Genomic DNA, 27,900 nt, shown 5'->3' with positions numbered 1-27,900 from the left:
CCCCCATGCATATCAGGGAAACTGTCTGAGCCTCAAGTTATGCAGCAGTCTCTTATGCTGTTTGAAGACTCTGCTGCCAGGGTTTCCCAAGGGCATCCACCTAGCTCTTCACCAGGGGTGGAAGAGATAGAATGCACTAACGCACAACCACTTATGTTTCCTGATGATGAGGACATGGGAATACCACCTCAGCACGTCTCTGATGATGACGAAACACAGGTGCCAACTGCTGCGTCTTTCTGCAGTGTGCAGACTGAACAGGAGGTCAGGGGTCAAGACTGGGTGGAAGACGATGCAGGGGACGATGAGCACTTCTTCAAACAGTGTGCTGACGACAAGACCCGAGTGGTTTGCACGCTGTGCCATCAAAGCCTGAAGCGAGGCATTAACGTTCTGAACCTTAGCACAACCTGCATGACCAGGCTCCTGCATGCAAAGCATGAACTGCAGTGGAGTAAACACCTTAAAAACAAGGAAGTCACTCAGGCTCCCCCTGCTGCCTCTTCTGCTGCTGCTGCCTCGGCCTCTTCTGCTGCTGCCGCCGCCTCGGCCTCTTCTGCTGCTGCTGCCGCCGCCTCGACCTCTTCCTCTGCCCCTGGAGGAACGTTGGCACCTGCCGCCCAGCAAACATGGGATGTACCACCAACACCACCACCTGCGTCACCAAGCATCTCAACCATGTCACACGGCAGCATTCAGCTCTCCATCTCACAAACATTTGAGAGAAAGCGTAAATTCCCACCTAGCCACCCTCGATCCCTGGCCCTCAATGCCAGCAATTCTAAACTACTGGCCTATGAAATGCTGTCATTTAGGCTGGTGGACACACACAGCTTCAAACAGCTCATGTCACTTGCTGTCCCACAGTATGTTGTTCCCAGCCGCCACTACTTCTCCAAGAGAGCCGTGCCTTCCCTGCACAAACAAGTGTCCGATAAAATCAAGTGTGCACTGCGCAACGCCATCTGTGGCAAGGTCCACCTAACCACAGATACGTGGACCAGTAAGCACGGCTAGGGACGCTATATCTCCCTAACTGCACACTGGGTAAATGTAGTGGCGGCTGGGCCCCAGGCGGAGAGCTGTTTGGCGCACGTCCTTCCGCCGCCAAGGATCGCAGGGCAACATTCTTTGCCTCCTGTCTCCTCCTCCTCCTACTCAGCTTCCTCCTCCTCTTCTTCCACCTGCTCATCCAGTCAGCCACACACCTTCACCACCAACTTCAGCACAGCACGGGGTAAACGTCAGCAGGCCATTCTGAAACTCATATGTTTGGGGGACAGGCCCCACACCGCACAGGAGTTGTGGCGGGGTATAGAACAACAGACCGACGAGTGGTTGCTGCCGGTGAGCCTCAAGCCCGGCCTGGTGGTGTGCGATAATGGGCGAAATCTCGTTGCAGCTCTGGGACTAGCCGGTTTGACGCACATCCCTTGCCTGGCGCATGTGCTGAATTTGGTGGTGCAGAAGTTCATTCGCAACTACCCCGACATGTCAGAGCTGCTGCATAAAGTGCGGGCCGTCTGTTCGCGCTTCCGGCGTTCACACCCTGCCGCTGCTCGCCTGTCTGCGCTACAGTGTAACTTCGGCCTTCCCGCTCACCGCCTCATATGCGACGTACCCACCAGGTGGAACTCCACCTTGCATATGCTGGACAGACTGTGCGAGCAGCAGCAGGCCATAGTGGAGTTTCAGCTGCAGCACGCACGGGTCAGTCGCACTGCGGATCAGACACACTTCACCACCAATGACTGGGCCTCCATGCGAGACCTGTGTGCCCTGTTGCGCTGTTTCGAGTACTCCACCAACATGGCCAGTGGCGATGACGCCGTTATCAGCGTTACAATACCACTTCTATGTCTCCTTGAGAAAACACTTAGGGCGATGATGGAAGAGGAGGTGGCCCAGGAGGAAGAGGAGGAAGAGGGGTCATTTTTAGCACTTTCAGGCCAGTCTCTTCAAAGTGACTCAGAGGGAGGTTTTTTGCAACACCAGAGGCCAGGTACAAATGTGGCCAGACAGGGCCCACTACTGGAGGACGAGGAGGACGAGGATGAGGAGGAGGTGGAGGAGGATGAGGATGAAGCATGTTCACAGCGGGGTGGCACCCAAAGCAGCTCGGGCCCATCACTGGTGTGTGGCTGGGGGGAAACACAGGACGATGACGATACGCCTCCCACAGAGGACAGCTTGTCCTTACCTCTGGGCAGCCTGGCACACATGAGCGACTACATGCTGCAGTGCCTGCGCAACGACAGCAGAGTTGCCCACATTTTAACGTGTGCGGAATACTGTGTTGCCACCCTGCTGGATCCCCGGTACAAAGACAATGTGCCCACCTTACTTCCTACACTGGAGCGTGATAGGAAGATGCGCGAGTACAAGTGCACGTTGGTAGCCGCGCTACTGAGAGCATTCCCAAATGTCACAGGGGAACCAGTGGAAGCCCAAGGCGAAGGCAGAGGAGGAGCAAGAGGTCGCCAACGCAGCTGTGTCACGGCCAGCTCCTCTGAGGGCAGGGTTAGCATGGCAGAGATGTGGAAAAGTTTTGTCACCACGCCACAGCTAACTGCACCACCACCTGATACGGAACGTGTTAGCAGGAGGCAACATTTCAGTAACATGGTGGAACAGTACCTGTGCACACCCCTCCACGTACTGACTGATGGTTCGGCCCCATTCAACTTCTGGGTCTCGAAATTGTCCACGTGGCCAGAGCTAGCCTTTTATGCCTTGGAGGTGCTGGCCTGCCCGGCGGCCAGCGTTTTGTCTGAACGTGTATTCAGCACGGCAGGGGGCGTCATTACAGACAAACGCAGCCGCCTGTCTACAGCCAATGTGGACAAGCTGACGTTCATAAAAATGAACCAGGCATGGATCCCACAGGACCTGTCCATCCCTTGTGCGGATTAGATATTAACTACCTCCCCTTAACAATATATTATTCTACTCCAGGGCACTTCCTCATTCAATACTATTTTTAATTTCATTTTACCATTATATTGCAGGGCAACCCAAAGTTGAATGAACCTCTCCTCTGTCTGGGTGCCGGGGCCTAAATGTGGGACAGTGGCCTGTTCCAGTGGTGGGTGACGTGAAGCCTGATTCTCTGCTATGACATGAATACAGATTCTGCGCTGACATAAGGCCAGATTCTCTGTTACGGGACCTCTCTCCTCTGCCTGGGTGCCTGGGCCTAAATGTGTGACAGTGGCCTGTTCCAGTGGTGGGTGACGTGAAGCCTGATTCTCTGCTATGACATGAAGACAGATTCTGCGCTGACATAAGGCCAGATTCTCTGTTACGGGACCGCTCTCCTCTGTCTGGGTGCCGGGGCCTAAATGTGTGACAGTGGCCTGTTCCAGTGGTGGGTGACGTGAAGCCTGATTCTCTGCTATGACATGAAGACAGATTCTGTGCTGACATCAGGCCAGATTCTCTGTTACGGGACCTCTCTCCTCTGCCTGGGTGCCGGGGCCTAAATGTGTGACAGTGGCCTGTTCCAGTGGTGGGTGACGTGAAGCCTGATTCTCTGCTATGACATGAAGACTGATTCTGCGCTGACATGAAGCCAGATTCTCTGCTATGGCATAAAGAGACTGATTCTCTGCTGACATGAAGCCAGATTCTCTGCTATGGGACCTCTGTCCAATTGATATTGGTTCATTTTTATTTTTTTTATTTTTATTTTAATTCATTTCCCTATCCACATTTGTTTGCAGGGGATTTACCTACATGTTGCTGCCTTTTGCAGCCCTCTAGCTCTTTCCTGGGCTGTTTTACTGCCTTTTTAGTGCCCAAAAGTTCGGGTCCCCATTGACTTCAATGGGGTTCGGTTTCGGGACGAAGTTCGGATCGGGTTCGGATCCCGAACCCGAACATTTCCGGGAAGTTCGGCCGAACTTCTCGAACCCGAACATCCAGGTGTTTGCTCAACTCTACTAATAATGTACTTTATTTTATACACTACATGAGATATGAAGGGTTTATTTGTGGTGCCTTTTTTTAGCCAAAATAACTATATTAAGAGGTTCTCCAGCCTTTCAATAATGACAAGCAATACTCAACATAGTTAATAAAATTTTGACTAGGCTGCTGGACCCTTGTGTTCCAGTGTGGGTTATTAAATGTTTAGTATGGTCATACCCTTTTATACACACATTGTTTATTAAAAATGATCTCTCCTTCACAGCACCGTTGACAGCCTGGAGGAACTAGTGGGTAATGCTACAAGCTCTACGGAGGAAGAGCAAGCTGCTGGTCCCCTGGAATTCCCTTGTCCTGTGGCTGAAGAGGCCGAAAATGTGGCACAGCAGGGGTGTCCGGAGACAGTAGAGGACGAATCTGCTTTGGAGGGAGGTGCTGCAGGTCCATCAAGCCCCGAAATACACAGGAGACATCCTCGATGGAGATGGGGGGGCTATAGACCTTCCCGATTCTGCCACAACTAATCGAGCCCTGATTGATACTCAGGTGCTCGATTACTTGAGGCAGAGAAGGAGTAACGAGACAGAGGAGTGAATGCTCAGTGGGCTAGCTCCACTTATCCAAAAATATTCAGAGGAAAAAAAATTTTTTTTATCCATCATGGTTTCTGTGGCCACCATAATGGATAGCCCCATAGATGTAATGGAGTTGGTGCAGACTGTGGATAACTTGAAGCACAGTGCTTTAAGGTTATCCACAGAAGCACATCCTGCTGGCCACAGCATGGGGTCAAAACATGCTGGGTCCAGCATAGGGTCACAACATGCTGGCCACAGCATGGGGTCACAACATCCTGGGTCCAGCTCTTCTTATTCACTGCCCCTCTTTTCCCAGGAGCATGAAAATGGCCCCCGTGCTCATTATGAAGGGCCCAGAATGCCATCACAACCCCAAAGTAAAGTTGCTGGGACTCGTGCACATGCTCCGGGACCATTCTTAAGAGACCTTATGGACATATAATGTTTAAGTTATGTTGTGTTGTTTTTTTATATACGCTGAATTTAAAACCATTCTTTCATGTGTTACTTTTATTTTATCATATAAAGAAATATGGTTACGAAAATGTCTGGCCTTTTATTCAATATGTTATAACATTAAAAAAAATAACATTATTTACTTTTTTATTGAAATGCAGTACAAACATAATAAACATAGTGTAGCTTAATTTATTCTCTTAATTACAACTAGGGCTGTTCATATACTTTGAAGACAACCATACACATGTCAAAGGATTTTCCAAATGTTCTAAAGTTCTGGGATAACCTCCTAAATAAATAAAATATGTTGTGACATATATAAAGAGGGGTGCATGTCAGTAAACATGCAATAGGTACGAAACATATCATTATAAAGAGGTATTAGAGGGTTTATGTAGACAAAAAAAAATAAAAAATTCTCATGCACATTTCAACAATGAACATGAATTAAAACACAGACAGATTTTTTTACATTTTTGGCTACAGTTTAACCCCAGCCCACAAGCCCACATCAAGGGTCCTCTTTGTCTTACGAGTCCCTACACTATCTACATATAACCCCCAAAAGCTAACTAGAAAACAAAAAAACTGATGACCAGAGTCCAGATCACTTCATAGTCTGCCATGAACTGCGTCCATCTGCCAGGGCAATGCACCTTCAGGACTTGAAAAATATTGTTCATAGAGGGCCCGAACTGCAAGCTTGGCAGTTCCAGGTCGTCCATGAAGGGTCTGGTCCAATCCTCCAGATGAAGAAGATGGAGCAGGTTCTAATAAATCAATTTCTGACTAAGTTATGCAGGATCACACATGCTTGGATTTCTCCGGTGCCATCTGTAAGGATGACAGTAATACTCTCCACTTGTGTGTGAGTATTCCAAATGCACACTGAACATACCGACGGGCTCTACTCAGCTGATAGTTGAAGATATGTCTGCTGTCAGCTGTCTGGGGAAGGGGTGCATGACATGTGGTGCCAAAGCAAACCCTTCATCAGCCCAATTACAAATGGAACCGGTGGTCCCACAGAACCTGGCAGTCTTCTGGGAGACCTAACTGGTTGGCTTGAAGTCTCTCACACATTCTAGAAGAACTGAAAATACGCGCCTCTGCAGTGCTCCCATAGGCCCTGATATCCACAATTATAAACTTGTAAGTACTGTCAGCCAAGGCAGAAAAATATTGTGTAAAATTACTGGGACCCTGAGTGAGGCGGCTTCTTAACACGTACGGTATGTGTTTGTCATCCAGTGCCCCAGTGCAGTTCGGAAACTGTGCATCAGCATAAAAACTCTCAGCAATTCGGATCCATTACTGTGTCCCAGAGTCACTGCCAAATCAAGACACAGGTTTGACGAATGATCTGAGAAATCGTTGAGACTCCCAGCAGGAACTCAAAATGCAGAGAAAAAAATATGAATTCCCAGTTGCCAAAAATCTGCCTCATATTTGTGCGCCTCATATTTGTGTCCTGGCATGTGAGGCCAGGGCTCAGAGACGCTAACAACAAGTCAAAGCTGTTCACAGACATACGACAATACCCATGAAATTTCTCTGGATGCTGTCGCAGATCCATGTACAGCATAATGGATCAGTCCTGGTTTCAGTTATGCAGGAGTTAAGCAGGACAGATCCATTATGCTGCCTATCGACTTCTATTATGACGGAATGCAAAACGGAAGCCTTTAAGAGGCATTCCATCATAATAGAAGTCTATGGGCGGCATAACTAATCCGTTATTCTCCCATAGACTTCTATTATGATGGAATGCAAAATGGAATGCCTCTAAAGGTGTCCCTTTTGCATTCCATCTTAAGTATTATGTTATCTTCTGATATAACTATGTTAGAACGGAAAATAATAAAGCGAAGTTTGGGTCCCCTTTGACTTAAGTGGCGCTCGGGTTCGAGTTCAGGTCAAGTTTGGGCTGCGAACTTTGACCTGAAGTTTGGCCAAACACGGCGAACCCGAACCTCTACAGGTTAGTTTATCACTACTTAGGAATAATTCTTATACTTATGTGTACATTGCATTCAAAATTTTATACAAAAAAGATTTTAACATTACTGTGTTGATAATGTGAAGAATGTGGTTTTTCGGTAAAGAATTGACAATTATTTGATTTACCATTTAAAGATAGAGAGTAAAATAAGAAAAGTCCTAAACAATATATCTGTGTCTCTTTAGGAAGCACTGTACGCAGTGCACATGTTTAGCATTGACCACATTCATAGTACAACAGTCATACATGTTTGTACATATAGTACAGAGAGTACAGAGTGATAACCTGGCTCACCTACTCCTGACCCTGACTTGTATAACATTTACATACAGGCTTATGGCAATTTAGCTATGTCAACTACTTTGCATCTGATGGATTCTGAATGTAAAATTACAATAAAGGTAAAGGACTTGATTGTGATCATTTTGGTTTCGAGTGCATAGGAAAGGTACAGAATTTATATGTCCTGTATTTGGCAGGAATTTTTATTGTATTTTTCAGACTATAAGACTTTCCTGACATAAGTCACACCACAGACTTATTAAACCTTCCCTGGTGGTTAAATGAAGTCTGACCATTGTAAAAAACGTCAGTGACACATTTGGTCACCTCAATAAATATACCCATCCAAGTAAGGCTAGGTCTACACAATGACATTTGTCGCGTGACAATTTTTATAATGGCAGTCTAGTCTATGGTGTCACACTGCGACATGCGACATGCTGCAACTGCGACACGACAGTCGCAAAAAATCTATTCAAGAATTTTTCAGCGACTGTCGCGTTGCAGTCGCAGCATGTCGCATGTTGCTGTGCGACACCATAGACTACCATTATAAAAATTGTTGCACTGTATTTGTGCCCTATGTGTCGTGCGACTTATTGCCGCGCGACACATGTTGTCGTGTCCTAGCCTACGATAAATTTGTCTCCTGTCATTCCTGCCATGCTTGTTCTGCTAAAATGTTTTTTTTTTTTTTTACTCTCCCTGATCATGACATACAAGTACACACACATAGCTCTGAATTACGCATATTATATATACACATACACACATCAACACACATACATACACCATTGCAGTAAGTGAGGGCGGACTAAGATGGAGTTAAGGGGAGGCCGTCATGATAGGTTTTGGGTAGGAAGGCCTGGGTTGTAAGGGGTTAATGGCAGTCAGGTGAGGAAGGGTTATAGAAAAGGGGTGGGTTAAGGTTAATAAGCAAAGGGGTGGCATAGGAGCGTGCGCCATTTTCGTGGAGAGAAGGAACTGTGCACTCACCAGTGACGTCCAGCTCCGTGGAAGAGATGCTGCAGCAGTTGCGGGCGGCAGCGGAGTCCAGGGGCCCAAATTGGCTCCAAGAACAGGGGGGAGGGTTGCAGGGGGAGGCGGCGGGGACAGCGAGCCCACTGTCAAGTGCTAGACGGCCGCGGCTGGTATGGGCGCTGGCGTGCCTGAGCCTGGAGGATACCCCCATGGTCCAGCGCTGAGTTAGGAGCCCCTCAGGAGACCCTCCGCACCGGGAGGCCAGTGTTTCTGCTCCCTCCAGGTCCTCCCAGAGTGGGAGGAACCCGGTATGTCAGTGGCATCCAGTGCAGGGCGGGGGGACCAGTACCCCGTCCTCGGTGGCAGGTGGCACGGTGGCAGGACCTGGTACTGCAGGCTCCCTCCTCTCGTTGGGGGGGAAGCCTAATCAGCGCGGGAGAGGCAGCAGAAGCGGGAGACACGAGGCTGTGCACAGAGACGAAGAGGAGGTATCTGGATCGGCGCAGAGCGCATCCAGCGCAGTAGAGGCTGGCATGCGGCGTGCAAGCGCGTCGTTGGCGTCTGGAGTGGTCATGCCGGTGACATCTGGTGTGGAGCAGCAGGATTCCGGAGTGTCAGCTGTGGGGTTCACAGCACCCTGGCAGCCAGATGAGGCAGCATTGGGGGCATTCCTTGCAATAGCTCAGCGTGCGGGACTTGGTGGCTTTGGCGCGGGTCAGAATGAGGCGCTTGGGGGTTGGGGAGGTTATTATGTGGTTTAGCCGGAGTGGGGTCTGGTGGGAGGGGTGTCAGGGGCAGCGCCCCTGCAGGCCTGGGGTCAGTGGGGCAAGTGGGGGTTCAGGTGTCTGGATTGGGGGTTCGGTGTCAGTTCAAATTCAGGCGGGGGGTGAGGACGATAGGTCCAGGGTAGATGATGCAGCGAGAGGGGAGGTGTATGTGTGCTCCGAGTGTCACCTTTGGGCGCATCTTGAAGCAGGAGGTGAGAGAGAGGATATGGCAAGGGGAGTACGTCAAAATATTTTTGCTCCTCCCCTTGGAGCCTTTTAATCTGGATTTGGGTAAGAGGGATGGGGTTAGGAAAGAAGAGGAGGAGAAGCGGCGGTATCTTTTGATACTTCACACTTTTGCAAATTTGCTTCAGGCGTTTGCCATACTAGTGAGCATGATAGAGGTGAGAGTGCCGTACAGTTGTTCTGCGCTTTTTCGTTATTTGGATACGATTGGGGAGGCTTATAGAGTTTATGGGGGTTCTGGGTGGCTTAGGTATGACGAACAGTTTCGTCAGAGGAAGGCGGTCCACCCTAGCATGCGGTGGGACCATAAGGACATAGGGTTATGGATGAGGGTGATGGCACCAGTGAGGTCGGGGCAGCCCTTTCGGGGGGAGCAGGGTGGGTCAGGCGATTACGGGTTTACAGCAGCAGCGGCTAAGGGATTGTGCTTTCTGTTTAACAAAGGAAGTTGTAAGTTCAGGACGAAATGTAAATTTAAACATGAATGTTCATCCTACGGGGGAGGTCACGGGGCTAGCCGTTGCTTCTGGGGTGCGAGACAGAGAGGGGGCGAGGCCGTTGCGAAAGGGTCGGACGCTGGTGCGGGTGGATGGGATGGCACGGTATCTAGATAGATACCCCGACTGGGGTGCGGCAGAATTTTTAAGGAAAGGTACTAATGAGGGTTTTAGTATTCCGTCTCGCCCGGGGGAGTTGGTTATTGAGGTTCCAAAAAATATGCATTCAACGTTGGAACACCCGGAGGTGGTGTCGGCCAAATTGGCTAAGGAGGTTGCGCTGGGGAGGATGGATGGGCCTTGCGTGGAATTACTGTTAGTTAATTGGAGGGTTTCCCCAGTGGGCGTGGTGCCCAAAAGGGAGACGAACAAGTTTCGGCTAATTCATCATTTATCATTTCCGAAAGGGGCGTCGGTCAATGAGGGTATTGATCCTGAGCTTTGTTCAGTGGTCTATACTTCATTTGATGCGGCTGTGGATTGGGTGCGAAAATTGGGCCCGGGGACATTGTTGGCGAAAACGGACATTGAAGCGGCATTTCGTCTTTTGCCCGTTCACCCGGACAGTTTGCATTTGTTGGGTTGTTTCTGGGATGGCGGGTATTTTGTTGATAGGTGTTTACCGATGGGGTGCTCGGTGTCCTGTGCATACTTTGAAACATTTAGTTCATTCCTGGAATGGGTGGTGAAGGATGTGTCAGGTTGTTCGTCGCTTATACATTATCTCGATGATTTTTTATGTTTGGGTCCAGCGGATTCGAGGGTGTGTACGTTATTGTTGTCAACTTTGCAGTCAGTTTTTGAGTCGTTTGGAGTACCGTTGGCGGACGGTAAGACTGTGAGGCCCATGACGGAGTTAAGTTTTTGGGGTATTTTTATTGACATGGTTAAAATGAAGTGTCGGTTGCCGGAGAACGAGGTGCAGGATTTGAGAATGGTAGTGGAGAGGGCTTTAAGGGTTCCCAAACTTCGTTTGCGGGATTTACAATCCTTGTTAGGGAAGCTGAATTTTGCTTGTCGAATTATTCTGATGGGTCAAATTTTTTCTAGGAGGTTGGCGTTGGCTATGGGGGGGGGATTTTGGTTGCGCTGCATCATTTTGTTAGGCTGGGTCGCGAGTTGAAGGGTGACTTGGCGGTTTTGGATTGGTTTTTGAAGCATTTTAAAGGTAGGGGGCGTTGGTGATGGGTGATGCGGTGTATAGTTTTGATTTATATTTGAACGCTGCGGGGGGAGTGGATTTTGGTGTGTACTGCAGCAGGCAGTGGTGTGCGGGGAGATGGCCTGAGTCATGGGTGATGAAAGGCTGGGTTAAGAATGTTGCGCTGCTCGAGCTTTTTCGGATAGTGCTTGCTTCGGTGCTTTGGGGGGACAAGTTTAAAAATTGGTAAGTTTGTTTTCATTTTATAACCTGGGGGTGGTGCAGGCAATTAACGGTTTGACAGCTTCTTCTCCTCCAGTGGTTAGGTTATTGCAACATTTAGTTCTTCGTTGTTTATCACTTAACGCTTGGATTGTGGCTGTTCATATGCCAGGGGTTGATAATGGGGTGGCTGACTCTCTTTCTCGTTTGTAGTGGGAGCGTTTTCAGCAGTTGGCCCCAGAAGCGGAGGCAGAAGGGTTGGTGTGTCCGGAGTCTCTTTGGGAGCTCTTGGAGGTATGGTGGAGGGGTTATTGAGGGAGTCGTTGAGCTCTGGTACATGGTTGGCCTACAGTAAGGCATGGAGCAGTTGAGAACAATGGTGTGAGGATTTGGGAGTGGGAGTGGATGAGGGTGAGATTCCTGTGCTATTATTTTTGCGGAATACGGCTTAGAAAGGGATGGTCAGTAGCGCAGGTGAATCGCTTTATGGCAGGTTTGGCTTTCGGGTTTAAATTGCGGGGCCTCCCGGATGTTACTAAAACATTTTTGGTTCGGCAGGTATTAAAAGGTTGTAGAAGGGGGAGGCGCGTGGTGGATAGTAAGAGATCGGTTTTGTTTGCGTTGTTGTTACGGATAGGGGTTTAGGCGGGTTCGGTTTGCAAGACCAGAGATTGAAGTGACGCTGTTTAAGCTGGCATTTTCCCTGGCTTTTTTCAGGGCGTTTCGGTTAGGGGAATTGGTGTGTAGTAGTGTGAGTAGTAAGGGTGGTTTGCTTGGAGACGATGTGGACTTGTATGGTGACAGGGTGGTGGTGCATCTTCGGGTGTCTAAGACGGATAGGGAGGGTAGGGGTTATAGTGTGACGCTGTTTGAGGTTCGCGGGTGTTTGTTATGTCCGGTCCATTGTTTGCGAGAATACAGGTCGTATGTGAGCTTTGGGGGGGTGGCCCCCTTTGAGGCATGAGGACGGGTCATTCCTGTCGCGTTTCCAATTTGTGGCAGTTTTTAGGAAATGTTTACGAGCTATGGGAATGGACTCTAGAGATTTTACGGGTCATTCCTTCCGGATTGGTGCGGCAATTGAGACGGCCAGGTTGGGCATGAGCGATTAGGTGATTAAGAGTATTGGGAGATGGGAATCTTCTAGTTTTAAGTCTTATGTTCGGTTGGAAGGGCGTTGACTGGTTGAGGTATTACTAATTAGCTGATTTGTTTTGTGTTGTAGGTGCTGCGGTTTTGGTGTGGATTCTCGAGCACTCCTTTGTTTTTTGGGGGGCGCTGCGGGCGGACGTGCGACCGAACTGGCGGCAGTTAGGTTTTAGTAGGGACATTGCAGTAGTACGTGGCAGAGGAATGTTGTGGGGTAGTGTGTTGAGGTAAGTGCACCGTTTTGCATGCCTGGATCATCCTCCAGACATCTTGGTGTTGCATGTTGGGGGTAATGACTTGGGGGTTAGGTATTGCAGGTAATTGATTAAAGATATAAAATTAGATTTGTTGCTTCTGTGGTCCCTGTTTCCGGGTTTGATAACGGTCTGGTCCGGTCCGATATAGTTCCTCGGAAAACTTGGTGGGAGGCACGTTTGGTGGAGCGCCTCAATAAGGCGCGGATTAGGTAAACAGGGCGATCTGAAAATTTGTGGCTCGGAATGGGGCAGTGGCGGTCAGGCATCCTGATTTGGAGTCGGGGAGTGGAGGATTTTGGAGGGCGGATGGTGTCCACTTGAACGCGGTGGGCATTGAATTGTGGTCCTTGTATTTGCAAGGAGGTATTAAAAGGGTGTTACGGTTGTGGGGGAACGCGCAGGCTTGAGGGAGGTAGGGGTCCTAGAAGCTGGTGGTATAGGATGGTATTGAAAATGGGAGGGCCTCATTGGTGGGGCTGGACTCTCATAGTTGAGGCACTTGGCAGGTTTGGAGAGGCGTCCATCAGTTGGTATCTCTGAGCTGGTGTTCGACAGCTGGCGGCAAGTGCCATGTTGTTGTTTTTATGGATGGTAAATTTTTAGAGCTTCTACGACCTCCCTCTAATGTTATTTATTTATGTTATGTATTTATTTTATTAATAAAACGGCTGTGTGTGTTTATTTGGAAGAAGGCTGGAGTTGGGATAAAATCTGGAAGTTTAAAGGTAAGGCCCTGAGTAAATGACCCAATAACCTAATTATGCGCAATACACACATGCAGATCTGCAGCACACACATTAGACATACACACAAGCACATTATATACACAGAAAGCTCTGCTAAGCACACAGCTCTGTTGCTTATACAGTTGGCACACACTATTACCTTTAATAAAAACTCACATTCACATCACTGACACCCACTGTAAGCTCATCCTGACTTTGCTTCTCTCACTCTTGACATCATGAAAGGTCCAAGAGCTTTGATCTCTTTCCCTGTTATTTGGGGAACTTCAGAATTACTTACCCTCTTCTCCTGCCTGCACAGATCACACAGAGTGGTATAAGAAAGGAAGAGAGAGAAGTGGGATCTCTCATTGATCCAGCAAAGCTCTTTATGAGTGCTCTACCAGATCGTTATGGAAGTAGTCAGGGAGGTTTGGACCATCCTGACTGTGGACTATAAGACGCACATGGGTGTAGCTGGGTGCAGAGGTAACAGTCACTACAGGGACCAGGAGCCTGAGGGGACACAAAGACCCTTGTGCCACATAAGAAGACACTGATATGATAGAAAGTGCATGCTGGTCAAGTTACACCTCTGGCTGGAGGGAAGGAATTGGTCAAGAATTTGGCATGGGGGGTGCCATTTAAATTTTTCTCAGGCAGCACAAAGGCAATGTGTTTCCCTGGCCCAGGCCACATAGGAATGAGGGATGGGGGCCCCAGCTGAACTCTTGCACAAGGGCCCAAGAACCTTTAGCTACGCCCCTGAAGACACAGGCATTTTTTAGCAAAGATTTTTAATAGTTAAAAAGGGCATTTTATAGTCCAAAAAATATACCTTTGAAACACCAAGCATTCTAGAGCAAGCGACGTATAGTGTAAGTGGTGCTGAGTCCGATACTATGTAATTTTTATCTTGATACTCACTTGAATTCCGAAGCTGTGCTCCAACAAACCACAGTAAAATGCTGTGTTGATCAAGCATGCTGAGCCGAACACCAATTCGACTCGAGCATCACGATGCTCGGCACATCGCGGTGTTCGGCCGAATACCGCGTGTGCTTGAGTGCAAGTCTCCTCCCCGCACGTTTGTTGGCTGCTACGCAGCCAATGAACGTGCAGGTACCGTGAGTACTGTCACTCACTGTAATGTCGTAGCCATGTTGGTTACTGGCATTACAGTGATTGGCTGGCCGGAACGCGAAATTCGGGTGCTATAGAGCACCCGATGACACGTGGTTCGGCTCAGTCTTATTCAGGGAGAGCTGTGCTGTAGAAGGGACAGATAGTGTAGGGAATTTAATTTTATTTTTTTGTTAGGCAGGGTTGGTATTAGAGACCCAAAAGTCCTTTTAAGGACTATTGTTGTGTCTGGCAGCAATGTATATTTTTAGCGCAACCTTCGCTAAATTGTGTGCAATTGTTAGAGACCCAAAAGTCCTTTTAAGGACTATTGTTGTATCTGGCAACAATATATATTTTTAACGCAACCTCGCTAAATAGCTTGCAATTGTTTGACCGCTGCGGACAGCGACATTATCTGCGCTACATCTCCTGTTTAACGTGTGCACATAGTAAAAATATCTGTGACATCCAGTGTAGATTTTCAGTAGATGTTATCAGATATTGACTGTAATTTTTTCTTGGCCGGTGGTGGCAGGATCGCCATTACCTGCGCTACATCTCCTGTATAACGTTAGCCGCTGATGAGGGCAGCGAAATTACCTGCGCTACATCTCCTGTATAACGTTAGCCGCTGGTGGAAGCAGCGACATTACCTGTGCTACATCTTCTGTGTAATGTTAGCCGCTGGTGACAGCAGCGATATTGCCTGCCCTACATCTCCTGTATAACGTTAGCCTCTGGTGACAGCAGCAACATTACCTGCGCTACATCTCCTGTATAACGTTAGCAGCTGGTGACAGTAGCGACATTACCTGCGCTACATCTTCTGTATAACGTTAGCTGCTGTATAACGTTTGTGCATTCCAAATAGTTGTGACATTCCCTGAAATTTTTTATTAGCCGCTGGTGACAGCAACGACATTACCTGCGCTACATCTCCTGTATAATGTTTGCACATCCCAAATAGCTGTAACATTCCCAGTAATTTTTTATTAGCCGCTGGTGACAGCGACATTACCTGCGCTACATCTCCTGTATAACGTTCGAACATCCTAAATAGAGTATCAGTGACATTCAGTTTAATTTATTTGCGCATACACTTACAAAACCTGTGCTACTGTATGTGTGACATACTTGCAAGCATATAAACCATTTGATATTCAGAAGACGAGCAGTAAGGGACGGGGAAGTGGCCGTAACTTGGTGGCGGCTTTAGAGCTCGACAAACTCACACACATCTCATTCCTAGCCCACATTTTCAACTTAGTGGCTCAGCAGTTTCTCAAAACCTACCCCAATTTGCCTGAGCTACTGGTGAAGGTGCACCGCATGTGTGCCCATTTCCAAAAGTCATCTACAGCTGCCGCCGGTCTGGCAATTCTGCAGCAGCGCTTGCAATTTACAACTCACGACTGTTGTGCGACATGAGCACGCACTGGAACTCCACGTTCCACATGTTGGCCAGGCTTTGTGAGCAGCAGAGGGCAGTAGTAGAATACCAGCTGCAACATGGTCGTCGCCTTTCCAGTCAGCTTCCGCTGTTCACAAGCGACAGGTGGGCATCTGTGAGGTTTTACGCAACTTTGAGGAATCAACACAAATGGTGAGTGGCAATGCCGCTATTATCAGCGTAACCATCCCACTTCTGTGTCTACTGAAACGCTCTCTGCTCACAATGAAGACAGACCACCCTCCGTTCGTCTTCTCAGCGCGAATTGGATGATGATGAGGAGGAGGAGCAGGAGATGTTTGCCTCTGCTACAGACGGTAGTACCCACAGCAGGTTTTTCCATATGTTTAGCCTGGATGGGCCGAAGAGGATGAAGAGGATGAGGAGATTGAGATTCATCCTCCTGATGAGGACAGCGAAGTCTTGTCTGTTGGGACTTTGGCACACATGGCTAACACTGATTACTGGTTGTTCACCCTTATCGACCCCCGCTACAAAGAGAACTTCTCATCTCTCATTCATGTGGTGAAGAGGACTAGCAAAATGGTGCAATACCAGAAGGTCCTTGTGGAAAAATTGCTCCAAAAATTTCCAGCTGACAACACTGGCTGCAGAGTACGTAGTTCCTTAGGCAACCGAGGAGGGGAGACTAGAGGAACACACAGCAGTTCCAACAGAGACAAGGCAACACTCTCCAAGTCCTGGGACAGTTTCATAACACACTGCCAGCAACCTCACCCTGATGCGCGTCCTAGTGTCACAAGGAGAGAAAAGTTTTGGAAGATGGTGAAGGAGTACGTAGCAGACATGTCAGTGTCCTCAATGATCCCTCAGTGCCTTACAACTACTGGGTGTCCAAGCTGGACACGTGGCACGAACTGGAGCTCTACGCCTTGGAGGTGCTGGCCTGCCCTAGAACCAGCGTTTTGTCAGAGTGGGTATTTAGTGCTGCTGGGGGCATAATAACTGATAAGCGCATCCGTCTGTCAACTGAAAATGCTGACAGTTTGACTCTTATCAAAATTAACAAGGCCTGGATTGCCCCTGACTTCTCTACTCCACCAGAGGAAAGCGGCTGAACATAAAGGCACTTTAAATGTGGCTTTTATGGTATATTGAATACACTGTATTCACATGCACCCTTCCACCAAAAAAGCGTATATGGTTCAAACTTCCTTTTCGCATCTTCCGGCTCCTTCTCCATCATATCAACTGGCTTATTAGTATTGTTGATCACAAATATTGGAATTGCGAATTTAAATCGTGAATATCGGCACTTCGAGAATTCGCGAATATTTAGAATATCGTAAAATATATTCGTAATCGCGAATCAAGAAAATAATGCCTGGAGATCATGAATTCGTGAATTCTCGAATATATGGCGAATATTCGCCCAAATATTCGTGAAATATTGCGAATTTGAATATTGCCCCTGCAGCTCATCACTACTTATTAGGCACTCGCCCCTAATGTTTTAGAGAGTCAGCTCAGCAGCAGGCCTTAGCCCATAATTTTTTCCATGGTCATATCAGCAGCAGGCACTCGCCCATAATTTTTTCCATGGTCAGATCAGCAGCAAACCCTCACCGCTAATGTTTTTGATGGTCAGCTCAGCAGCAGGCAGTCGCCCCTAATGTTTTAGATGGTCAGATCAGCAGCAGGCACTCGCCCCTAATGTTTTAGAGAGTCAGCTCAGCAGCAGACCCTCACCCCTAATGTTTTAGATGGTCAGCTCAGCAGCAGACCCTCACCCCTAATGTTTTAGATGGTAGGATCAGCAGCAGGCCCTCGCCCCTAATGTTTTAGAGGGTCACCAGCAGGCCCTTGCTCCTAATGTTTTTGAGTGTCACCAGCAGTCCATCAATCATAATTTTTCAAGGATGTGTATGATGCCATCCTTTATGTGTAATATAGGGTGTATTTGAGTGCCGGTTCCTTATAATTTTTGGCAGCCCTTTCACTTAGTGCTTAGGCTTTATGAGTGTAGGAGTCCCACTACCTGAACAATTGTACCACAATGTGAATGAGGTTCTCCTTTATGTGATATACAGGTTGTATCGGAGTGCTTCTTCCTTGTAATTTTTCACAATCACAGAGGGTCATATAATATTCTGAAAAGCTATCTTCAATATGTCACAGAAATTGTAAGCTATTCATTTAAAATTTAACTTTTAATAGATAGTATTAAGAGAGATATAATTTTTCCAAAATTTCTTGATATATAATCACTTAATATATGATCATTGCCTGAATAAAGGTAGAATCAGGACCCACCATGAACTTTAGTGCAGTAGGTCATATGATAAGAGGGTAAGAGGTGTAGCACTTACAGTTAGATGTTTCATTGGTGAACTCCGGTGAGGTCAGGAGGAAAAGTATCCCTATTGATACCCTAAGGTGTCTACCCCTGCCTACAGGCAGAGCACCCGCCCCGAAAGGGACGACCCCACCTCTCGGTGGCTAAACCCTTTTCTTACCCTTACGTGACCCTGGGTGTTACCTCACGGTGGGTTCAAGGTTCTCCTTTGTTAGTTTAGAACAAAGATGTCAGTCCTAAATGATGGAAGCTTGTAATTGTCCCGACGCGTTTCCCCAAGTCAGTCCTTGGTTCTTCAGGGGACCATGATGGTAATATTCACGTAGCCGAAGGATGGTGGCTATATGCTGGCAGTGGCTGATGATGCGCATCGGGGCGGGTGCTTTCGGGGCGGGTGCTCTGCCTGTAGGCAGGGGTAGACACCTTAGGGTATCAATAGGGATACTTTTCCTCCTGACCTCACCGGAGTTCACCAATGAAACATCTAACTGTAAGTGCTACACCTCTTACCCTCTTATCATATGACCTACTGCACTAAAGTTCATGGTGGGTCCTGATTCTACCTTTATTCTGGCAATGATCATATATCAAGTGATTATATATCAAGAAATTTTGGAAAAATTATATCTCTCTTAATACTATCTATTAAAAGTTAAATTTTAAATGAATAGCTTACAATTTCTGTGACATATTCCTTGTAATTTTTGCCACACTTGCACTTTATATACAAGTAAATATACAGGAAAGAATGTTTCCTAACAATTTTTCCTCTAAAATCTACTTTATCTTCGGTTTGGTGTGTATTATTGTCAGTCTGTAAAAGTGGCGTAATACTCGGACAACATCATTCAAAGCAGCGACCTGGGAGTCCAAGATGCATCCAGACATCGTCCCCATGCTGTTTTCTTCAGACCAGGGGGTACCTGGTTTAATGCTCGGGTTCTCCTATTGACTTCCATTGTGCTTGGGTGCTCGGTAGAGCACCCGAGCATCCCGAGCTGTTCTACTCGAGCACCTGAGCCTTTTGGTGCTCGATCAACACTAATTGAGAGGCCTTCTCTTTGAGTTCTCTCCATTATGTGTGTGAGCTCAGAAGTCCTCTGCTGGTTTGTTGGATCACAGTGATAGAACCGAAATGAATAAAGTTAAAAACTAACTAATTGGACTCGGCTTCACTTACACTATACACCACTTACTCTAGTTTGGGATGCTTTAGAGCTGACAGATTCCCTTTAAAAAATTATTTACCGTACAAGTGAAATCTGAAATTAGTAAAATCGTAAATGAGGCTCTAGCTATAGATTGGTGAATATGATTATTTCATTTGAGACACCGGGGGACCTTTTGCCAGAAACTGGGGCAATTTTTTGAAAAGGGGAAGTGGTGGGTCAAAGGTGTGGGTGGGCATATATGGTAATTCTAATGTACTTCAGCTACTAGCGGGAGTAGATTTTAATCTAGGTGCATGGACTGTCAAGGATGTGCTTAATACATGACAAGTAATAAATTAAGCTCATCCTCCAGTGGCATATCAAAGACCAGTGCAAACGGCTAGTCTTTGGTAAATGACCCCAATGTTTAAGCTTGTAAAACATTTTTTTTCAATATACACAATATTTTATGTAAATAGACATGATAGATTCTTGAAGCATAAAAAAAGCATGAAAGGGGACCTGCAGCTGACCAGACCTAACATAAAATACCTTGGTTACCATAAAAAAAACATTGGTTATCTAGAATCTTGGATTTTTGTTACTGTTTTATAGCTACCAAACAAATTCTTCCAGTATCAAGCTCACCCATGGTATGTATTATAAAAACAAACCATGCCAGCCTACACACTATGAGAATGCAATTAACTTATAGACATTGTTTCCTCTAAGCTTTGTAGCTAGAGAGCTGGGGAGTTTGGGACTTGGATTCTGCTTATTTTAAGCACAGCAATATAAAAATGTATTAAATATATATTAGCAGCATATAAACAAGGCCACGTAGCAACCAGCCAAATGGTTTTATACAAAAACCAGAGCTAGCAGAGTGAAGGTTATTGTTTACAACCATAGTGATGTGTGGCAGTGAAAGGGCTAATGTCAAAGTTCCCGGTGTTTTTGGATAGTGAAAGAATTAATGTCTCTTTCTCTGCCTGGTGGTCTATGGTAGTGAGAGAGTTAAAGGGGTTGTTTGGGTTCAGAGCTGAACTCAGACATAACCCTTATCTTCACCCCTCTTGCCCCCCTATATTTCATGCTCTGATGCTCTCCTTTGCCCTGTGCTGAATTATGTGACGTACCAGGCTCTCCATAGAGACTGCTATGTGGAGTCTTCAGTCTATCAGTGAGCGCGGTGATGTCACCAGCACTAATGGGCGGGCTTTAGCGCTGCCCTAGCCTGTAAAACGGCTAAGGGCAGCGCTAAAGCCAGCCCATCAGAGCCAGTGACGTCAGCGGCAACACTGTTGGTCGGAAGCCTCCACCTAGCAGTGTACCAAAGTAAACAAAAAAGCCCTTGCCCAGCGCAATACAGCGCAGGGCGAGCATCGGAGCATGGGTGTATATTACCTTGGTCCATCACCTGAGTGCACTGCTTCACATTGACTTTCATGACCCAGTGATATTACCACAATATACACCCCAGCACTAGTGCGCATGCTTGCGCCGCACGTGATGTGATCGTGTCCTTCATGATTACGAAGTCTGTGCATGCCCGATTCAGTGACGCTACATGGCGCATCACATTATTTAAACAGTCTGGCCAGTCCCCCTTTCCCTCACCTCAGATGCACTCTGTGGCACATGTTGTTCATAGGTAAGTGCCCTTCATTTATTTTCAGGGCCATTATTTACCCCTCTTTCTCCTTTTGGACACTATATACGTATTTCTTCTCTACCCATATTCCTCCATTTTCCATCTGCATTTGATTCATTTGCTCCATTGCAGTCTTTATTTATTATTTAACGTTTTGTCTTGACTCTTTACATCCAGATCTATTCCTCTCCATTTTCACATATGGGTCACCACTTTACCTTCTCTCTGCCCAAATGCCCCCTCATGAGTACTTACCATATTCGATCATCTTTCCCAGCATTAATTGTTGTTGCTCTAATAGTCATCAGTCTTCTTTTTTCTTTCTTATTTCCCTCTTTTTCCACACAATATACCATACAAGGCACCATATCATATATTATATTACTTTTATATGCTTTCTTGCTGGTCATCATTCCTATACATATTAAATAAGCACATATACACATGTATATCATACACATACACACATAACACTCCTCACTACCCACACTCTCCCTTCCTATACTCCTTATTCGTCCACATGTACTATACATACATCCCACTACCTACTACTCATATGTTGATTTATATCCACATGCATATTCCCAACCATTTTGACCTCTTCTGATTTTCTGCATACACCTGCTATTGTTGTTCTGTATGACTTTTGCTCCAGATATATTGTTTGACCTTTATCTACACAGGTCACTTTTATTTTGTGGTAATTTTATCTTCATTTCTTACTTTTTATTTTTCTTTCCTTCACCTTTACTTTATTTCATTCCATTTTTCTTACCCTCTCTTCCTCTTTTTCGCAGAGATGAGACTTGATAAAGGACACCATGACCGAAATGCTATCCATCTGAGAAACAACATCTGACATTATGATTATTTTTTTTTTTACTGCTGAGAGAATGAAAATTATGTATAAACACTATTTGAAAAATTCGATAAAAGAACATTCTGAAAAAATTGCGTGTGCACGGCAAATGAGGATAGGCCATTTATATATAAGAGGCCGAAAACCCCCTTACTGTCTGTATGCATGGTGGTCTATGGTGAAGAGGGAGTATTCTTGATGGTCAATGCAGCTTAGAGTGAGTTGGTCTAATATTTCATATATGCCTAAACACTGACTGCGAGGCTGCGATGTCTGCGTCTGGTCGGGAGCTCCTCCTACTGGTAAGTGACAGGTCCGGCCGGGAGCTCCTCCTACTGGTAAGTGACATGACCTGTCACTTACCAGTAGGAGGAGCTCCCGGCCGGACCTGTCACTTACCAGTAGGAGGAGCTCCCGACCGGACGCAGACATCGCAGCTCGCAGGTAAGTATAATGGTTCTACAAATTGCTAAGTAACCATGGCAACCGGGACTGCAGTAGCGTCCTGGTTGCCATGGTTACCAATCGGAGTCCCAGCGATTAAACTGGGACTCCGATCGGTACACTCCGCTGCCACCAATGATAGGGGGGAGATTTTAATTAGGAGGGGGAGGGAGGGGAGAAGGCCCACTGGCCACCAACAGGTTAACTACAGGGGAGGGAGGGGGGGGCCCACTGGCCACCAACGAGTTAACTACAGGGGAGGGAGGGGGGCCGGCCGCACTGGCCACCAATGAGTTAACTACAGGGGAGGGGGGCCCACTGGCCACCAATGAGTTAACTACAGGGGAGGGGGGGGGGCGGCCGCACTGGCCACCAATGAGTTAAGTACAGGGGAGGGAGGGGGGGGCCGGCCACACTGGCCACCAATGTGTTAACTACAGGGGGGGGCTGCCCCCTGCTGCCTGGCAGCACCTGCCAGGCAGCAGGGGGCAGTCATGTACACATTTCTTTTAGTATATTCTAACCTGAAGCAGCCCCATCACCATGGGAACGCCTCTGTGTTAGAATATACTGTCGGATTTGAGTTTCACGATGTAACTCAAATCCGACGGTATATTCTAACATAGAGGCGTTCCCATGGTGATGGGGACGCTTCAAGTTAAAATATACCATCGGATTGGAGAAAACTCCGATCCCTTGGTATATTAACTCCTGACTTTACATTGAAAGTCAATGGGGGACGGATCCATTTGAAATTGCACCATATTGTGTCAACGTCAAACGGATCCGTCCCCATTGACTTGCATTGTAATTCAGGACGGATCCGTTTGGCTCCGCACGGCCAGGCGGACACCAAAACGACTTTTTTTTCATGTCCGTGGATCCTCCAAAAATCAAGGAAGACCCACGGATGAAAAAACGGTCATGGATCACGGAAAAACGGAACCCCGTTTTGCGGACCGCAAAAAAATACGGTGGTGTGCATGAGGCCTTAAATGCAGTGTAAACAAGAGTTAAGGTCTAATCATGCCAGTTAGAAATATCTTTCTAATTAAGAAAATTAACCTGATTAACAATTAAAATGTGTTAATGTTCAAAAAAGCCCCAAGGTCATTGCCATAAATTCTTAACTGCAAGATAGGTAGATTTTATACAATAACAGTGTGTGTAATCTTAATTAAAAAGTGTAATTAAGTGTGGGAAAAATAATAATCCCTCAAGCAACTGTTATATGAGACTTGTGTAGACATAATTTCACACATAAAACCACTGGAATAAATAAATCCACCACCTACACATTACATGTCCGGATAAAGTATGCCATGTTCATTTTTTTTTACTTCAGGCCTTTCCTAACCCTGTGTATCAATGTCACAATTCATCTCTGCTGAAATACTAAAACTTCACAATCACACTCTAATTCTTATATTTCAGGGGGTATTCACCTGTTTAGTTGTTTGTACTCCATAGTTGTTTTTACGTTGTAATATTGTAGCGGTCACTTTTTGAAAACTATGGAGACTTCTTTTTGTACAACCAACCAAGACTACCCCTCCTGTGCCACTCTGCTTTCCACCCTGGATTAAGCAGCAACTGCAGCCCAACCAGGCTTCAGCAATCCACAGGCCATTACAGCCTGTCCTTTTTCCTCAGTGCTAAACTAGCCTAAGGTTATATACCTACGGCTATACTGTTACCTCCTGCAGTCGTTCCCCCTGAAGAAGTCACGGACAGAAACGTGCCACGTCGGGTGACCACTGGAAGTATCATCATCCATTCATCACTGAACAAAACCTTCTGTAGTTCTAGGGTACAGGTCCACCATAGGGACAGGCTACCGGACGGGGTCGCCTTTTTCAAGGCGAGTGCTCTGTATAGACAGGTAGCAGCATAATAGCCCCTCTCACCTTGATAGGGATATATAGGACTCCTCCTATTGTCTGATCTACCTGACTACACTGTCTGATCTACCTGACTGCACAGCTGAAGCATCCGTCCTCCGCCCGGCATACTCCCAGGTTTTCCTGCCTCCGGTTACCAAGGAACCGTACCCACTTACTACAAAGGGTCTGGTAAGACTGCTCGCGTCCTCACAGACGGAGCAGAATTTTTCATTTGTACCAGCCTGGTACTAATTGGTCCTATCTATGTTTGTATGTTTTTCGTTTAGTGAGTCCTTTTTACTCTGCTTATCGTATAACTTATTAAAAGCTATATTTTAAATAAGTACACTCCCCCCTCCCTTTGCTTAGGGGCCCATTGCCTGCTCATTAACTTGGAGTGTATTCAAAGCCTGAATTGTATCAGGGCTCTGATCAATTTTTTGTACAACCAACCAACAGTATATCTAGGTCTACACTGTCTAGTTCTCCTTCATTGTGCATGTCTGTCCATTATATACAGTATATAATGCTTCGATTTTTGTTTCGTTCCTGTGCCTCCTTAATAGTTTATAACTATAGAAGTAAGAACATGGACATAGGTTTTTGTTCATGAATACATAAATTAGCATTGACACCAATGTTTGTTCATTCCATTGGGGAATGCACAGACATCTTCTAGACAACATCTTCACAAGAAACATTTCACTAATAACTGGAGATATGCTTTATTAGTAGGAATTAGTAGGAAAGATTCAGAGGATAATTATATATTGTTGTCAGTAAATGAAACTAAAAGTTCCTATTGAAAGGTCGGAAATACGTGATGACGAGGAAGATTTCCAGCAACAAAAGATAAGAACATATTTTTGCAGTAAGGGGAGGAAGCACGGAGGAGACGGCTGCTATTACATGCAGCAATCTACCCCACAGCATTAGGAGGAGAGATCGCTAATGCCATAACTCGTTCCCATATGGAATCATTGTTTGCTGGCAGCAGATCGTGATCTGCCACTGGAAAACAATGATTTTTAAAGCATACTGAAAGATTACAATTACCCGATGAATGAACGGGTAATTGCCAGCAGTAATATACAGCCAGATCATCTCTAACTGGCCCTTCTACGAACACTTGTTAGTGATGATCTGGCCGACAATTGGCCAATGTAATACCGTATAAACCAATTGCTAAGTATCCACCATTGCTGCTAGATCTCAAAGTACATGCATTACCTGGCCCACTGGGTCAAACAAATGGTGAACACCTACAGTATATGGATAGACTTCAGCAGTGAGATAAGGAGCAGAGTTGGGGAGTTCTGACACCTGTTCTTTGATGGATCCACACTCACATTCACCTACTTACATGAATTTACCTACTTTCCCCTACCAGCAACATGGCTGCATTTTGCTACTTTACCTAAACCACTTTACCATAATTGCTCTTCTAGGTGTTGCCATGTCGCGCTGTACCTATAGGCCTGGGAGAGTGAAGCTTCAGGGTGGCCAAACAGGACCATTTTATTCACACTCTGCAAGTTTATAATAGAGATGACAACCCTTCATATACTTTATGCCAGAATGGGAAACAGAATTGAAAGTTAAATTTGGCCCACTGCACACTAAAGAGATCTTTAAGAATTCAGATTTGTACGGTGTATTTGCTGATCTTGTGCTGGTATAAAACAGCAAAGTTGTTGCATAGAAGTAAATCAATCTCTGGAGTGCTGGAGATGTAACTCAGCTGTAGATAATATTTTACATATATGGCTGCAATATTGCTCCTGCAATAAAGTAGCTGTGATTGTTGGCAACACTATCTGTACCAGATATTCTGACACCTGGATCAGTCACTTAAAGGGATTCTGTCACCACATTTTACCCCCTACAGTAAAACATAGCTACTTGTAGGTCTCCCTGAGCTGTATTAAATGATGCCCTTATTAACTAATAGTCTTGATTTATTTCTTTATAAAATCGATTTTAGTGATATGCTAATGACTTACATAAGGTGCCCAAGGGGATGTCATTCGCTCGACGATGCCATTACCTGTAGTCCGCATGGGCACAGACTACAGTGTGTAGTGCGCACGCGTGGGATTTCAAACAGGCTCAGGGATTACGTCAGCGCGCCGGCTCTTGAATATATTATATTAGAGGTCGCGCTGGACTCAGGAAGGCGGCGCTGGCCACCGGACCGAGGGGGGGGGGGGGCGGGGGGGGGGGGGGGGGCACCAAGTTAGGAAAGGACATCACCTTGGGCACCTTATGTAAGTCATAAGCATATCACTAAAATCGATTTTATAAAGAAATAAATCAAGACTATTAGTTAATAAGGGCATCATTTAATACAGCTCAGGGAGACCTACAAGTAGCTATGTTTTACTGTAGGGGGGAAAATGTGGTGACAGAATCCCTTTAACGTGTGTACTGACTACATTATTGCAACCTGTTTTCACAGAGAACTGCAATGTCCTACCACATGGTTATTCCTGTATCCTAGCATCTGCATAGCCAAAACATCTTTTTTTATGCTGTTCCCACATGAATAAACTCCTGCTTGACAGATTATACAAGCAGTACAGACATGGTAATGATAACTTTGCTAAACACAGCAAATCTGAAAATGCAGTTCAGCCATTGACAGCTCATCAATGATGTATGTCATTTTCTCAGACCTTTAGAAGAGGATACTCAGTTTGTAAGTGATGCAAATCAATCATCATGGATCTCAACCCAGTCATATTTATTTGTGTTATCACTGTGATGGAGAAAATGGGCAGGAGGGCAACAGGGAACCAGGTTGGGTCCTCTGTATAGGAGGAATTTAACCTGCAAGAGGAGAAGAAAATGAAGGAGAGAATGAAGTAGACAAGGAAATTTTGTTTTTTCAAAACTTGAGTTTGGAAAATAGGAACACCCTATAAATGATAATGACAGTGTCCCATTCAATAGAATGTGTGTGAGGGAGCGGTTGTAATTACACTGCTCTGTCTCTACAAAGTAGACGATGCACAGGTAATTTTGAAGAGGAAGCAGAGTTTACACAAGCGCCGCTACCTCTTCAAACAGCTGATTGGCAAGGGTACTGGGAATTGAAGCCCCACCAATCGGATATTGATGACCAATACTGAGGCTAGGTCATCAGTAGGGATGAGCGAACCCGAACTGTATAGTTCGAGTTCGTACCGAATTTTGGGGTGTCCGTGACACGGACCCGAACCCGAACATTTTCGTAAAAGTCCGGGTTCGGTGTTCGGCGCTTTCTTGGCGCTTTTTGAAAGGCTGCAAAGCAGCCAATCAACAAGCGTCATACTACTTGCACCAAGAGGCCATCACAGCCTTGCCTACTATTGGCATGGCTGTGATTGGCCAGTGCAGCATGTGACCCAGCCTCTATATAAGCTTGGGTCACGTAGCGCTGCACGTCACTCTGCTGATTCAAGCATAGGGAGAGGTTGCTGCTGCGACGTTAGGGCAAGATTAGGCAGATTAACTCCTCCAAAAGACTTAATTCAGTGATCGATCTCCAGCTGTGGATCATTGAAGTGCTGATATTGAATTACTCACTTTTTTTAGGCTGCCCAGAGCGTTTTTATATCAATTTTTTCTGGGGTGATCGGCGGCCATTTTGTGGCTTGTGGTGCGCCAGCACAAGCTACCACCAAGTGCATTTAACCATCAATAGTGTGGTTATTTTTTGTTATATCCTACATCAGCTGCAGCCTGAGCCTGTGTCACCGAAGTGCATTTAACCATCAACAGTGTGGTTATTTTTTGGCCATAT

At 46.3% G+C, this 27,900-nt stretch overlaps 1 pseudogene; it reads right to left on the bottom strand.

Moving 5' to 3' along the window:
• LOC121002450 overlaps positions 1-21,792 on the bottom strand; it is an 81,111-nt pseudogene extending 59,319 nt beyond the window's left edge.
• Positions 21,793-27,900: the final 6,108 nt, after the last annotated feature.

The sequence above is a fragment of the Bufo bufo genome, chromosome 5 (assembly GCF_905171765.1).
Source record: "Bufo bufo chromosome 5, aBufBuf1.1, whole genome shotgun sequence".
NCBI lineage: Eukaryota > Metazoa > Chordata > Amphibia > Anura > Bufonidae > Bufo > Bufo bufo.
This window is presented reverse-complemented; position numbering and strand designations above follow the sequence as displayed.